Raw genomic sequence first — 15,315 nt, 5'->3', positions numbered from 1 at the left:
AATTATTCACAACCTAGAATTTTATGCTTAGCCAAACTATCATTCAATTGTAAGAGTTAAGAAAAACACATCTTCAAACATGCATGGTCTCAAAAACTATATCTTTTGGCACTCTGTCTTAGTAGGAACCCAAAGATACATTCCATCAACATGAAGAAGTTAACCAAGAAAGAGTAACAGATGAGAATCAGAAGACAAGAGCCCCAACACAGCAGAAAGGTTGAGTACCTGAGTGGTAGATAGATGGACAAGCCAGTATGAAAGTTGTTCTGTCGTCCTATTGCAGCAAGAAGATGGAGGACTATGTAGAAAAAATAATGAAGGAAAATACAGATGACTTGAGGAATTTGAATATACTGAGGATAGATACACTTTTGGTAGAAAGTTTGGGATTAAAATAGTGATAAGTACATGAAACCTAAGCAAAGAAAAAATTAGGCAGTTATTAGCTCCAGGGAAAGAAAATGCAATGACATGGGCTTCCCTGGTGACACAGTGGTTGAGAGTCCGCCTGCCGATACAGGGGACGTGGGTTCATGCCCCGGTCTGGGAAGATCTCACGTGCTGCAGAGTGGCTGGGCCTGTGGGCCATGGCCGCTAAGTCTGCACATCCAGAGCCTGTGCTCCACAGTCATAATCATGAAAATACCAAAATTGATTGAAACAATGTTTATATAGCTCTTAGCATTTCAGTTTCAGATGTTACATGTGGACTTTCTAAATGGAATATGAGAATTTGCCTCCCTCTCAATATTTCCCTTCTTCTACTCTCTGCAGATGAATGTGCTTACCTTTGAAAACCTTGGTCTACAATTCAAGATTAAGTGAAAGGCTGCAAGATTTGTGATGAGCATGATTAAGAAAACAAAGCCTAAACTATTACCTGAATACCAATATTTAAGAATTGATCTCAAAGAACTTCAAAACTATAGATAAGTTAAAATCCCTAAGGTCTAGAACACAACAAATGGTTTTAAATATATCTTCAAAATGGAGCTAATCATAGTGCCTACCTCATGGGGTCAATGCCCAGGTTAAATGAGAGAAAACGTGAGAGTACTTAGAACAATACCTGGCACAGTGTGTGCACCTGAAACTCCTATCAGCAGTAATGGCAGTAGTTGTGGTGATGATGATGGTGGTGATAGTGATGGTGGTTCTGACAGTGGAGGTGGTGCTACTGGTTGTAGTGGTGGTGGTGATGGTGGTGATGATAATGGTGGTGGTGGTGTCAATGGTGGTCATGGTGGTGGTGGTGGAGGTGTTGGTGGTGGTGGTGGTGGTGATGGTGTTGGTGGTGATGGTGGTGATAGTGGTGGAGGTGGTGTTGGTGGTGATGATAATGGTGGTGGTGGTGTCAATGGTGGTCATGGTGGTGGTGGTGGAGGTGTTGGTGGTGGTGGTGGTGGTGATGGTGTTGGTGGTGATGGTGGTGATAGTGGTGGAGGTGATGATGGTGGTGATGATAGTGGTGATGGTTGTGTTGTTGGTGTTGATGGTAGTGGAGGTGGTGGTGGTGGTGGGGGTGGTGGTGGTGGTGGTGGTGGTGGTGGTGGTGGCAGCAGCTGGCAAGGTAGGAAGTGGTAATGCAATTGGGCAGGCTCACCTTCTACTCACCTATAGTCTCCGCTCCCCTTTCTGGCATGTGGCTCCTGCCCATTCTGTTGGTTGGGACTCAGTTGCATGGCCACAGCTAAGTGTGAGGAAGGCTGAGAAGGGTAGCCTGGTTTCATGCCCAAGACAAGAAGACAGGCAGGTGAACAGCTAGCCATCCCTGCCCCGGTGGCCATCTGTAATCTGGCCTGGCCTTCACCTACCTTTTCAGGTTTCAATCCCACCACACCACTCCAAGCTCCCTATGCATTTCCCAAATTGGAACAGCTGCTATTATCCCAAAAAGCGTTTTCCTGCCTCTGTGGCTGCCCCTGTTGGAATGTCCCTTTCCTTATCTCCACACATCCAATTTCTGTGTGTTCTTCAAGACCCATACTTTGCCACAAAGGATTCTTTGGGTTGAAATGTATCTCACTCCCTTCCCATTCTTCATCTATGTGTCTTTCAGAGACCACGCCACTTTTACCTTCTTTGTGGGCATGTCCATCACATCCATTAAAAATCAAGCTTCTTGCTGACAGATGGTCATGTCTTAACATCATGCTTAATCAAAGCAGACATGAAAGAAAGATTTGTACCTAATTACATCATTCTCTCTATGTTCCTGTAGAATTGATACAATGCCTGCTATATAGCATGTACCAAGTAAACTGATGCCAACTCAGACCCTCAGGTGCCCTCTTCCCCCATCCATGGATGGGCCACGGCACTCCAGCTCCAAGGATGAAATCTACTGCATCTACAGTAACTGAGAGCAGATTTGCCATATCTTTTAGCAGGCATGTCCCCTAACTTTGCCTTTGTCAAGGGCATGGGGAGAAGTACTCTCTCTTACCTCAAAACCAAGATAGAGGGAAATTATTTTCTTTCCTCCTATTTTTCTCTTCCCTTCCTCTTTTTCCCTTTTATTTTTCTCTTGGATTTTTTTTTTTTTCAATCTTACCCTTCCTTCAATCTCACTCCTCTCCTGGACTTTATTTCCTTAAACAAATATTTATTTCTTTGTGTCTATGTGTACAAGACAGATCTGGATCAATAATCGTAATGAAGTACAAAATTACACAAGCATGTTTTTCGCTCTTTGGACTTCTGCAAGCCAGCAGAAAATTTTCCAGAACAGACAGGACAGCAGAGAGAGAGACAGTAACCCTGGTCCCCTCCTCCCCACCCTCCATGAATCCAAGGCCCTTTTGCTTACAGATATGCTGCATGGCTCTATTCAGACAAGGTAGTTTGGATCCACCTCAAACAAGCTGCCAACTGACGTTTTGCAGGTTGATGCAGATTATGCTAGAGATGCTGAAATGCAGTTCTGTGAGCAACCAAAATAGAAATAAATTTTCAGTGTCCTCTCACCCGAAGGTCAATAATTGTGCTTGAGGAACATATCATGCTCCACTAGCCAGCTTTTCTTCTTTGACAGATGATCTTGTTAACATTTACTTCAATCAACTTGGGGTATCTGCATTGTCATCCTCGTGGATTGATGTCATCCGGTTGCGGACCTAGACGGTAAGAATTTTGGCTGTTTCATCATTGTCCATTGAGGTGTCCTTGAACAAGTCATTGTGGGGAGAAGAAAGATGAGACCCTTTCCAGAGTGAAGGAAAGAGCATGTCACCCTCTAAGCACTTTGCTCCAGACAAGTCAGTGCCCAGTGATGAGTACGGGTCTGAGAACAGACTAGGGGACGTGTGAGAGAAGGTAACAATTGTGCCCACAAAGACCAACAGCCAGGCATCAGGGCTGCTAGAGTCCTTGTCATAGGAGCTAAAGGCACAGACCCTGAAAACAGTCTGCTCAGATGAAAACAGCAGTTCTCCCATTTACAAATGACATGGGACATTGTTCAGAGGACTCTGTGCTTCTGTTTACTTACCTGGATAACAAAGAGCATCAACCTCAGAAGTTTCTTGTGAGAATTAAGATGATTAAAATGAGATTGTCCTTGCAAAGCCCTTAGCAGGGCACCTGGCTCAGAGGAAGTGCTCCCTTGAGTATTAGCCAACGTTGGGGACTGGCCAGATGCCCACCACCTCTGTCTCCTCCCTCTGAGCAAACAGAACAACTATATTTCCCAGGCTCCCTTGCAAATAGAGCTGTACTGTGCAACTAGTTCTGGGAAATGGAATGTGGGTGAACTCTTGTGCCAGTTCTAGGGCTGACAGTAAAACAAACCTTGTGTAGTGCGTTGAAGAGTGGCTCCCAAAAAAGACATATCCAAGTCCCCAACCCCCAGAGCCTGTGAAGATGTCCTTATCTGTGAAAAGGGGTCTTTGCAGATGTAATGAAGTCAAAGATCTTGAGATGAGATAACCTTGAGTCTAGGGTAGGCCCTAAATCAAATGACAGGTATCCTCGTAAGAGGAGAGAAAGAGAAAGAGAGAGAAAGAAAGAACACAGATACACAGTGAAGAGGTTTAAGTGTAGATAGAGGCGGAGATTGGAGTTATGTGTCTACAGCCCAAGAAACTCAAGAATTGTCAGAGGCACAAGACGCTAGGAAAGAGGCATGGAATGGATTCTCCCTCAGTGTCTCCAGAAGGAACCAACCCTGCCAACATCTTGATCTTGAATTCTGGCCTCCAGAGCTGTGAGACAATAAATTTCTGTTGTTTTCAATCCCCAGTTAGTGTCAATTTTTTATGGAAGCCCTAGGAAACTAAGACACCAGGTAAGCACTCAAGCTCTTTCTCTCACAAGCAAATGACCCAAGGAGAGCAGACTCACCCAAGAGATGGAGCCTGAATCCCTGAGTCACCACCTGGGTGGAGAGCTGCCCGGGAGAGCTGACAGTGCTCATCAGATTGTACAGGAGTGAGAAACACGCTTCTTGTATACTGAACTGCTGAGATATGGGGTTGTTTGTTACAGCAGCTAGCATTAATTACCCTGAGCAATACAACTATTATGATGAAGAGAGCAAAAGTAGGAATCCAGGTGAGACAGAAAGGAAGAGCAACCCAAGAGCAGGAAAGTTGAACAGAAGAGGAGGCAAGTGGTTCTCCCTCCTCACCCCCAGTGGTATATCAAGTTCTGGGATTCCCTGGCAGTCATTGCCAAAGAAAAAAAAAAAAGTTCTGGGTCTTTCTCGTTCAGTTGCACTCAAAACTCTGCTGGTCCCACCTTAACCCCAAAACCTGCTGGAGCTATTGTTGGCTCAGAGACATAGTCAGACCCCTTATTACAGAACAGGGCTGTCAAGTCCAGGACCCCATGGAGAAACACTGACATGATGTCCTGGGGAGACCTCACATAGAGGAGGAGTGTGGTCTCAGGCCAAAACCAACCCAGGAGCACACACAGGACTGAGCCAACACTGCTCAGGCATCCAGGTTAAAGCAAGATAAAGATGGTATAATCTGTCCAGAAGACAACTCAGTTTGTCAGATCGTCCATTAAGAAAACTGGGGAATCATAGCCTGGGGCTTAGAAATTACAGGAAAAGAGGAGAGATGGTGTTCAGGAAATTCTGAGGGGCCACAGTGCAATCCGTGTCATCCCAAATGGAACTGATTTTAACTGGAACAGCTTATCATGGTCCTAGGACAGCATAGGTGCAGGGAGACAGGCTCTGTTCTGTGCAGCCAGGATGCCTAGATCTTGGGTCCATCAGAGAATTATTTGTCACAGGCATCAAGGACCCTCCTGGAAAGCAGTAACCCTCTGGCAGAGGGCCTTGAGGGAACAAGACTGGACCAAATGCAAGGGAACGAGGATCATTTGAAGAGCAGCCTGGAGGGTAAGGGGGCCGAGCGAGACTCCACAAAAACAAGGAAGGGGACATCTGGAAGGAGCAGGGAGAGTGGGCCCTGGGGAGCATCCCTGGGGGGAGGGATGGATACACACATGCAGAGAGCATTACCCCTGTTCATCCTGAGATGCAGAAGCCATGTCCCAGAGACCTGAGCGCCAAGTCATAACAAATCGATAAAGAAGGCAGCATCCCTGAAACGACCTGAATTTCCTGTTCTCTGACCTGAAAAAGCAGAGGAGCATTCACAGGAAATTCCCAAGGACAAGAGGGAGGGTTTCTTGGCTGAAGTTCCAGTGATGAAGCGCGTGATGCTGCTCCAGAAACATAAGTCAATTCTTCCCATTTTTTAATTCTTAAGAAGCTGATTTCTTCATAAAAGGAGGTTGTAAAACGTATAATATAAACAAAACATATCTTCCATGTGGTCCAGAATTCTTGGAACCTGGAGTTTTGGCTAAAAATGCCCACACGTCTCCCTTGTCTCACAGTCTTGGCTTGGATTCCCCCAGAAGCAAACTTTAAGGCAAGGATTTGGATGAAGGTGGTTTGACGGGTTGGTTATCAGAGGGAGCATGGGCGGGGAAGTGCTGACATGAGGCAGGAAGGGAGTAAAGCCAATAAAGAGCATGTAGTCGAGCAGGTCACTACGTGCTATTGGGGGTCACCTCCACCAGGATCTCTGGAAGGCAGGATGGTACAGCCTCGGAGTGACCCCACCTGAGGAGCAAGGGAGCCAGGATGGTTGTCCTCTAGCCCCCCACTGGGCATTGGCCAGGGACTGCCTTGAGTAGCAGTGATGCCCCATCACCACCGAGACCTGCATGCAGGCTGAGACAAGCCCCCGGGGAGTAGCAGAGGCTTGCAGGAGGCCATAAGCATTAACTAGAGTGACCAGGGCCAGGGGACACGGGAGACACGCAGACCATTTGTCTCACCACATCAATCCCAACTCTCCAGACCAGACATACCAAGAGAAGTGGACAGACAGCAACTGTCCAGGGAACTTGGTCCATAGACGATGCCCATCTCCGTAGTTAGACCACCAAAGGTGACCCTTGTGTGGCAGAGAATGTACCACCCCTCTATATCCATCCTCCCAGGTGTCTGTCCCATGTCCCCTTCCTGGAACTGGAATGTGGACATCATGGTGATCCATCTTAAACCAGAAGGGAAAGGGCAGGTCCTCAGGATGGAGTCAAATGAGACAGAAGGAACGTGTTTCTGATCCCAGGAGCTGCTCTGCCAGCCCTGGAAGGCTTCACCCAGACTGTCACAGGTGAGACAAGCCTGTTGTTGGAGCCACTTTTACTGGGGGTCTTGGTTAAAGCAGCTGAACTCAAATCTTGACTGCCACCCCCTACCCTCTGCTTTTCTGAGAGCTGGACTATAATAGTGATGGAGAGGCACCATATTTGTTTGCTTCCGAGCTATCTTCCACTTCCATTCCCAGGGAATTTTAGCAAAAGACTGTGCAGCCTAGCAAGTAGGGGGCCTCCTGAGGCCTGGCTGGAGGAAAGCACAGCCTCGTGTCTCTGATGGAAAGTCGGGGATGTGTTGAATCAGCCCTGTTTGTGGGTTGGCCCTTTAGGACTCTGGGCCAGGTCCAGGTGGTGCAGCCATGGACCAACCACTCCATTTCTCGGAGCCTTGCTTTATTTGTTTATGAAATGCGGGGGTGGATGAGATCCCACCTCCGGCCCACCCCCGGTGGCTTGAAGCATTGAACCCTTTTTGGTTTATGAACAGGAAGGCACATAAGGGAGCGGTAGATGGGGGTGAGAGGACCGAGTGAGTGAGTGCTGGATTGAGAGCCCGCAAGTTCATTTAGACCCAGACAGTCACAAAACACACTCCACAAACAGCTCCCTGGAATCACCATCACACACCCCCTCGGAGGTTATCACATTAATAAAGGATCCCGAGTCCTGCTTTCCCATCCAACATTCAGCTCCACCAGGAGGATGCACTTGGAGCTACACTGCAGTGGGAGGGCGGTGATGCTGGGGGAAAATTACAAATGCTGCAGAGTCTGCACTGCCCCCTCCCCACTCACAGCTCTGCAGCAGCAAAGCCATTCCCATGGCCACTGTGCTCGTCAGCTTGGCACAGTGCCATAGTGCTGCAAAGGCTGCCAGCTAGCTGGGTTGCAAACAGATCACGCACAAAAGAGCCTGAGCAACACCTGAACCACGAGAAGATCTGCGATGACAGCCAGCGCTGGCCCCAGGCCAACCTCTGCAGCAGGACACGCCTATATGTGGTCTTTGCCCACAGTTCTGCGGTCTTGGCAGTTGTTGATGCCATGATGCTGCCAGGTCACTTCAGCCATCAACAGCTCCCACCTTGGGGGATCCCACAGAAAATATGGGTGTGACGATGCTATGCAGCTTCCATCCACAGAGACCCACCCTGGTGACACGGTGATCTGCCGGTCATCTCAATGGCCTCATCACTGGGCCACCATCTTGGACCTCAACAGATTTCTACTCGACGCACTGATGTGTCTGCACTGTCCTTATGGAGAGGGGTAAACTGTGGTCTCCCCCTGCCAAGGGATTCTCCATTAGCTAGTGCGATAATAACACACGCATAGCAGGTAAGTTACAAGACCACACCAAGTGCTAAGGTACAAGAGATACAGCACAGAAAACACCACTGTATGAATTTCCTATTGCTGCTGTAACAAAATACAGCAAACCAGTACCTTGAAATAACACAAATTTTCTATTACAGCTGTGGAGGTCAGGAGTCCAAATTGCATCTTAAGGATTGAAAATCAAGATTTGGGCAGGGCTGAGTTCCTTTTAGAGGCTCTGGTGGAAGAGCTGTTTCCGCCTTTTCCACCTTCTGAATGCCACCTGCATTCCTTGGCTCACAGCGCCTTCCTCCGTCTTCAAAGGGCATCACTCCAACCTCTATGCCATCATCATATCTTTTTCTAACATGATCCTCCTGCCTCCCTCTGATAAGGACCCCATGCTTATGTTGGGTTCTCCCAGACAACCAGTATGATCTCCCTACCTCAAGATCCTTAACTTAATCACATCTGCAGAGGCCCTTTTGCCATCTAAGGTAACATATTTATATTTTCTGGGGCTTAGAACATGGGCATCATTGGAGGCCATTATTTTATCTACCACCCCTGTTGGAATTCGGAGGCAAAAGGAACTCCTAAGGGCTTGAATGAATGAGGGAGGCATCATGGGGACCACTAAAGATTGTAGACCCCTAAAGCCACCCTATGTGCATAAGAAATTGGTATTTGATGCCTCGTACTGAGTGATACAGATGTCAAGGACCCCAGGCTCTCAAGTCAGACACAGATGAGAGATTCCACTTCACCCCTCACTAACTGCATGACCCTAAGCATTTCCTGATCCTCTCTGAGCCTTAGTTTTCTCATCTGTAAAATGGGGATAAAGCACCTACTTTATAAGATTAATAAGATTCAATGAGATAATATATGTATAAAGTGCTCAGTGGCTTGCTTCAGCTTGACACACAGAAGGGACTCTGTTCCCTCCCTACCACCCTGGGGACTTTATTATACCCACTTTACAGAGGGGTAAATTGAGGCCAGTGGAAGTTATGGTTCTTGCCCAGGACAACACCGGTGGAAGTAACTGAGTTGGAGCCAAAGCCTGGCTCTGCTGACCACAGGTGCAGGGCAGTCTGCTCCCCTGAGAGGGTAGGTTGAGAGGAGGAGCTTCATTCCACATGGAAGGAATGACAGAAAATATGCTAAGCAGGATCCTGGATTTGCAGTGTACAGACACCTGCTGTCTTTGCAGCCACCACAGGCTTGGGGATTTGTTTGCTTTTTTATTTTCATTTTTTGGAAGGAAGTGTCCTAGAAATGTACATGTCTTGGTGCCCATCTATCCTGATTCTATTGTATGTCTACGCATTGTCAGCTGGGCTGACTTAAAAAATCCACCACATGACTGCCTTTCTAAGACCCTCTTAAGAAAGAAAAATGAAGCATGAAGGCTGATTTTGAACTCTGACCAAATCAAGGTCTTACTTGGCTGTTGACTGAATGAAAACACAGGGTCCCTTTATGTCTCTCAAATATGGATCTTCATGCCCTCAAATACAATGGGAGTTGATTTCTTCAGACTATATGCAACATAGATATGTATTTATTCATTCACTCTCCCAGCAAATATTTAGCAAGCCAACTTGCCATCAAATGGATGTCCCTGACCTCACGGAGCTGAGCAGAGGATGTGACACTGATCAAAGAAGCACATAAATGCATGTGAAAGTGAAGCTGTAATAAGAGCCTTCAAGAACAGGACCTTATGTGTGGGGTGGGGGTGTGAGGGGAGGAGTTGCACCAGAAACAGTGGCGTGTTTCCTCCACCTCCTGAGCACACAAGTGGACGAATTTCCTGCTTCCCTAGAAAATAGGTGTAGCCACGTGCCTGCGTTCAGACCAGTGGAACTGCTTTGAGTCATTTCTGGGCCTGGCCCTTTACAAACTTTTGATGCCATCTTCCATGAGGAGGACTGCCACAGCTCAGAGCACCTGCCTCAGGCTCTGCACTGAGTAAGAAATAAGCTTCTACTGGGTGTCGTCTCCTGGATCTGGGGGCTGAGCTCTTCCAGCAGTTAGTTTTACCTCAACTGCTCCAGAAGGTAACTTGTCAGCTCAGAACTAAAGCATGGTAGGAGGTAACCGGATGCAGAGACTGAGGGGCAGACTGAAATATCCAGAAAATGAGGGGAGAGGGCAAGTCAAGGAGATTGACTTTATCCTAAGAGCACAGGGAAGCTGGTGCAAGGTTTTAAGTGTGGGGGCAATAAGACAAGGAAAAGGTGACACAAGCAGATTCACATTCTTAAAAGAATACTCTGGCTGCTACAGGGGAATGTTCTAGAAAGAGAACAGTGGGTGCAAAGTAGAGGAATCAGAGGAACAGTGAAGTGATCCCGGTGTGAGTGGTGAGGCTCTCTCCCAGTTATCAGGTCAACCCAGACCTTTGGACCAGTGGATCATTAGAGAGTGAGGCACAAGCTCTCCTGTCTCGAGCTGGATATGCTCCGTGTGTGGCTTCCACAGCACAGTGGATGGTTAGAGGACTAGGGCGCAGGTGGCCGTGGCAGTACCAGAGGGAAACATGTAGTCAGGGTGATGTTTCTGGCATCGGTAAGGTACACATGAGAACATGGAAGGGAAAACTTCTCCCAGTGTAACTGTGCTTTCACCTGCAACCAGGTGTCTCTGTGCAGGAATCCATCTCATAAGTCAATGACAGCCTGGCTTGGGACAAGACCGTCATCTCACTGGAACTCCTCAGGTCATTTCGCAGGTGGGCTAGGAAATGATTCGTTAGTTGAGGGGCTGTAAAAAAAAAACCCTCCCTGAAACCCAAAAGACACTAACAGAGAAGTCCTTCTCCATCCACCCACCCTTTGTGAGCTGTCACAACTCATGTGATGGCATCTTTCTAAACTCTCAAGCAGCAGAGACCCTGCGACACTGGCACATAGAAATAATGAGAATGGCAGCTTCGGGGATTCAAAATCTTCATATTCACATCTGCTTTACAGGGCAAGGAGCAGAGAGAGGGCTAGTTCAGTGTTGTACTTTTGACAATCCTCTGGTCGTTTTATCCATAAACCCTGATGGGGCCCTATGCAAACCCATCATTATCCCTGCCCTGCAGACCCATGCCTGACTCCCAGGGAGGTCACATAAAACAAAGCAACAGTCACCAATATTCAATTAAGCATCTGTTAGCAAAAGAACAAACTATTTCCAAAAGGGCAACGTGGCACTGAGCAGAGTCCACTGTCACAGCTGTGAGGAAAACGTCAAGGCAGCAACTGAGAGGAAACAGTGGCAATGAGAACACATCAGAGCCAGGTGGTCGATCAGTGGGATTGTGGAGCAAGGCCAGTGTGTTATTCAGTCCAATCACATTACGGTAAAGGACTTTTGGGAGAGCTGGTGAGCCCTGCCCCTGAGAAGGTGGATGTTGTGGACTGAATGTTTGTGCCCCCCCAAAATTCATAGGGTGAAACCCTAACTCCTAAAGCAATCATGTTAGGAGATGGTACCTTTGGGAGGTAACAGGGTTTAGAACAGGTCATGAGGGTGGACCCCCATGATGGGATTGGTGCTCTTACAAGAGGAGAAGAGACACCAGAGCTCTCTCTCTCCACCATGTGAGGACACAGCAAGAAGGAGGCCGTCTGCTTAGAGACAGATGGGTGGTTGCCAAGACGGATTGGGAGTGTGGGGTTAGCAGATGCAAACTATTATATAGAGAATGGATCAACAACAAGGTCCTACTGTGTAGCACAGGGAACTATATTCAATATGCTGTGATAAACTGAATGGAAAAGAATATGAAAAAGAATGTATATATATACACACATATATATATGTATATATGTGTATGTGTGTGTGTATATATATGTATAACTGAATCAATTTGCTGTACAATAGAAATTAACACATTGTAAATCAACTGTACTTCAATAAAATAAATTTAAAAAGAACAAGAAGAACAAAAAAAAAAAAAAAAGAAGAAGAAGGATGCCGTCTTCAAGCCAGGAAGAGAGCCCTCACTGGGGAACCAAATCTGCTGGCACCTTGATCTTGGACTTCCAGCCTCCAGAACCATGAGAAATAAATATTTATTGCTTAAGCCCCCCAGCTTATGGTATTATATTACAGCAGCCCAAGCTAGGATATTGGACATTGCACAGTGACTGAGAAACCCCACCTGGATCATCCATGATTTGAATTGGAGTCAAGTGAAAACTCCTTAACATGCCATTAATATGAATCCTCACCTTAAACACAAGTTCTAAATAAACTCTAATCGTAAACTCCTTCCCCTTATCTAATCTTCCCCTACAATTATACTAATTTATCAAGGTTAAACTTCAGGGTATACAAAATGTATGCATTCAAAGGTACAATACTAGGCTTCCAAGACTTGAGAAAAGACAACCCCATGAAGTTAAAATCAAACAACCCAATTAAATGACCTATGGAGATGCCTACCTTATGCATGAGATGGTCTCTCACTGTCACTTGAGATGGAAAAATCCCTACGCCTCCCTCAAAACACAAGGATGGAGTATAAGGAAGACAAGAAAGAACAAAGAAAGAAGCTAAAAATAATAGAAAAGAAGAGAAAAAATATTGTTAATTACAGATCATAGGTAAGACTGTCTGTTTGGAAATCTTAAAGAATCCACTGAAAAATGATCAGATATTATGTAGTTCAGTAAGATGAGTAGTTAATGAGTTAAATATACAGATATCAGTAGTTTTCCTAGAAAACAGCAAAACCAACTAGAGAACACTTTGGGGAAAGATTCTATTTAGAAGGACAAAAAAACTATGAAATCCCTAGAAATATAACAGAAAGAAATCTGCAAGACCTATATGAAGAAAACTATAAAACTTGACTGAAAGTCATAAAATACTCTAAGGACAATATTATAAAGACATCAATTCTTCCCTCACTGTACCCCAGTTTAGTTATAAATTCCTGTAATTCTGCTTGTCCGTGGCATTTTATTTTTTTCCTGCATGTCTTGAATGTTCTATTCTTGGATGTCTGTGAGACCCGAATAATTCTTTCTTTTTTTATTTCATGTGAGTGGGTTTCTGCTCATTTCAACCAAATGAGTCAACCTAGGCTTCCCTCCCATCTCTTGTGGATCCATATATCTTGGGTCTTGGATCCTCTCATGCATCCCCCTGCATCTCTCTCCACATGAACTTTTGCAGCTTCTTGCAAAAAAAAAAAAGTTTGTTTTAAGATTTTTTTGGGCAGCTTTAAACCTGCCACAATACCAGCTTCAGCCCCTACTCAATATCTCCTTCCCATTAACTGGCTCAGGTCCCATGACTATTGGTTCAAACTCATGAGGAAAAGATTCGGATTGTCAGAGCCCACCTCTTGGGTCAGGTGCCCACCACTGGCCCAGCTGGCTACAGCAAAGAGAAACAGAGTCCCATGAATTGGGTTGACTCAAGAAAAAGCGTGCTGGTGATGGAGGTGATGATTGACTCTTTACCTCATGGTTTATCATTAATAATCTTCCATTTATCACACACCCACAATGATATATTTTAAATCCTTAACATTTTCCCATCTACCTTGCCAAGAAGATTTTATCATCACCTTGATGGTAAGGAAACCACCTGCTCAAGGTAAACTTCTCTGCGGTCACTTGGCCGACTTGTAGGGCAGAGATGAATCCAGTTCCAAGTCCCAAGTGCTGGGGTCCTGTCTCCTGGCCTGACCAAGTTTGGGTAGCAGTACACCGCCCCCCCCCCCAAGCTGGAGTGTGCTAATACATCGTATCTCTAGGTCTGCAAAGTTCAGCACCTCTTTCTCCTGGGCTTTGTCTTGACTCTCCTCCACCAGCCAACAACCCAGGCTATTTAACTACAACTCCCACCGTCTTTCAGATGGCTGCTGAGGGTGGCAATTCCTCAGGAAGACTTGAATGATTCTCCAAGCCTGGATGAGCTGTCTTCTCTCTGTTGCACTGCAGTATGAATCTCCCCATTTTACTGTCTATTTATCTGTGCCTCTTCCCCACCAGCCTGCCAGCACCGTGACAGCACCAAGTACATACATGTAGTAGGAGTTCAATAAACATGCATGAAAAGCAACTGACACCATGTGCAGCCCAGCTCGGGTGCACCCTGGAGAGGAAAGTTCCATCCTCTTCTCTGCAATAAGCACTGCAGCCCACGGGAGCAGAAAGGCCCTCCAAAGGCGGGAGCCATGAGCCACTGCTCTTTCCTCTGGCTCCACGAACCCATAGACCCAACACACCCAATTCCATGCAGAGGGAGGCACATTTGGAGTCCTCCCCCCCCCATTGCTGTTGGCTGGAGTTTTAGACTCTCATGAATCCACCTGGGAAGTAAAAAATTAAATTCATCCCTGTGGTTCACAAGAAGTAAGATACACCCTTGTCCTGTGATTGGAATGAAGGTGTATCAGAATCATTGAGGGGTCTCTCCAAACATCACAGCCCTCACCCCACTCCCCTCCTTTTGCTCCCATGGAGATTTGTCAGGGAGGGAGGGAGAGTTTCCTGTCCCTTAGAATATTGGGGAAGAACCCCTCCCTAGGACTCCCTGCTTTGCACGAAAAGTCCCCTCTTGGGGGAGCATCCTCACTATACAACCAGATTTGCTTCCAGATTTGTTGAACTGTGCTGGCCATCAGGTCCAGACACATCCAGCAAGGGGATATCCCACTTCCTTTATGTGAAATATTGGAGAGAATTAGGGAGCAATGGGGTTGCTGTGAGATGGGATGTAGAGGGAATTCACTGGAATTCCTTAAGCACTTGTTTTGTTCCCAACTTTCTTTACATTGGTGCTCCAGGGTACTCCAAAGAAGACTACATCACATTCATACTCCTGCTGTCTAATGAAGCTTTCTATGGAGAGTTCCCTCAACTCACTGTCCTCTTTTCAGTGGGGACCACAGGCCATCAGGAGTCCCAAGGAGCCCTGGCTGCTTGCCAGTGCTGCAATGATCCTAACTGGTGCTTGTCTAATTGGAAACCCATCAGAGGAGCCCGAGTTCACCCCGTCCCTAGCAGCCCCAGAGAACTGTCCAGGAAAAGGGATGAGGACGAAATGCAGCTTCCACATCAGGTTCTCATGTGGCAAAGCTCAAACCAACAACCAGTCTCGGGGGCGGGGGCCTCCTGCCACCTGGGGCCCCAAGGCAGGCACTCACCCCGGCCCCTGGCTCTTGACTCGAGGGAGTGTTCTCTGCATGTGACAGCCCTCTCCTCCCTGCCTACCCTTTAGGGTGTGGGAAGCGATTTACCTACGAGGTTTGCAGAGGAAGAGATGGGATGGGAGAGAACTTGCAGCTTCTCCAAATTGCAGGATGTGCTAAATAATCCTAACAGGTGGCAACTCACTCCCTGAGGGGTGTCAG

Source organism: Neophocaena asiaeorientalis, unplaced genomic scaffold (assembly GCF_003031525.2).
Source record: "Neophocaena asiaeorientalis asiaeorientalis breed wild unplaced genomic scaffold, Neophocaena_asiaeorientalis_V1.1 scaffold45, whole genome shotgun sequence".
NCBI lineage: Eukaryota > Metazoa > Chordata > Mammalia > Artiodactyla > Phocoenidae > Neophocaena > Neophocaena asiaeorientalis.
Note: the sequence above shows the minus strand (reverse complement) of the source record.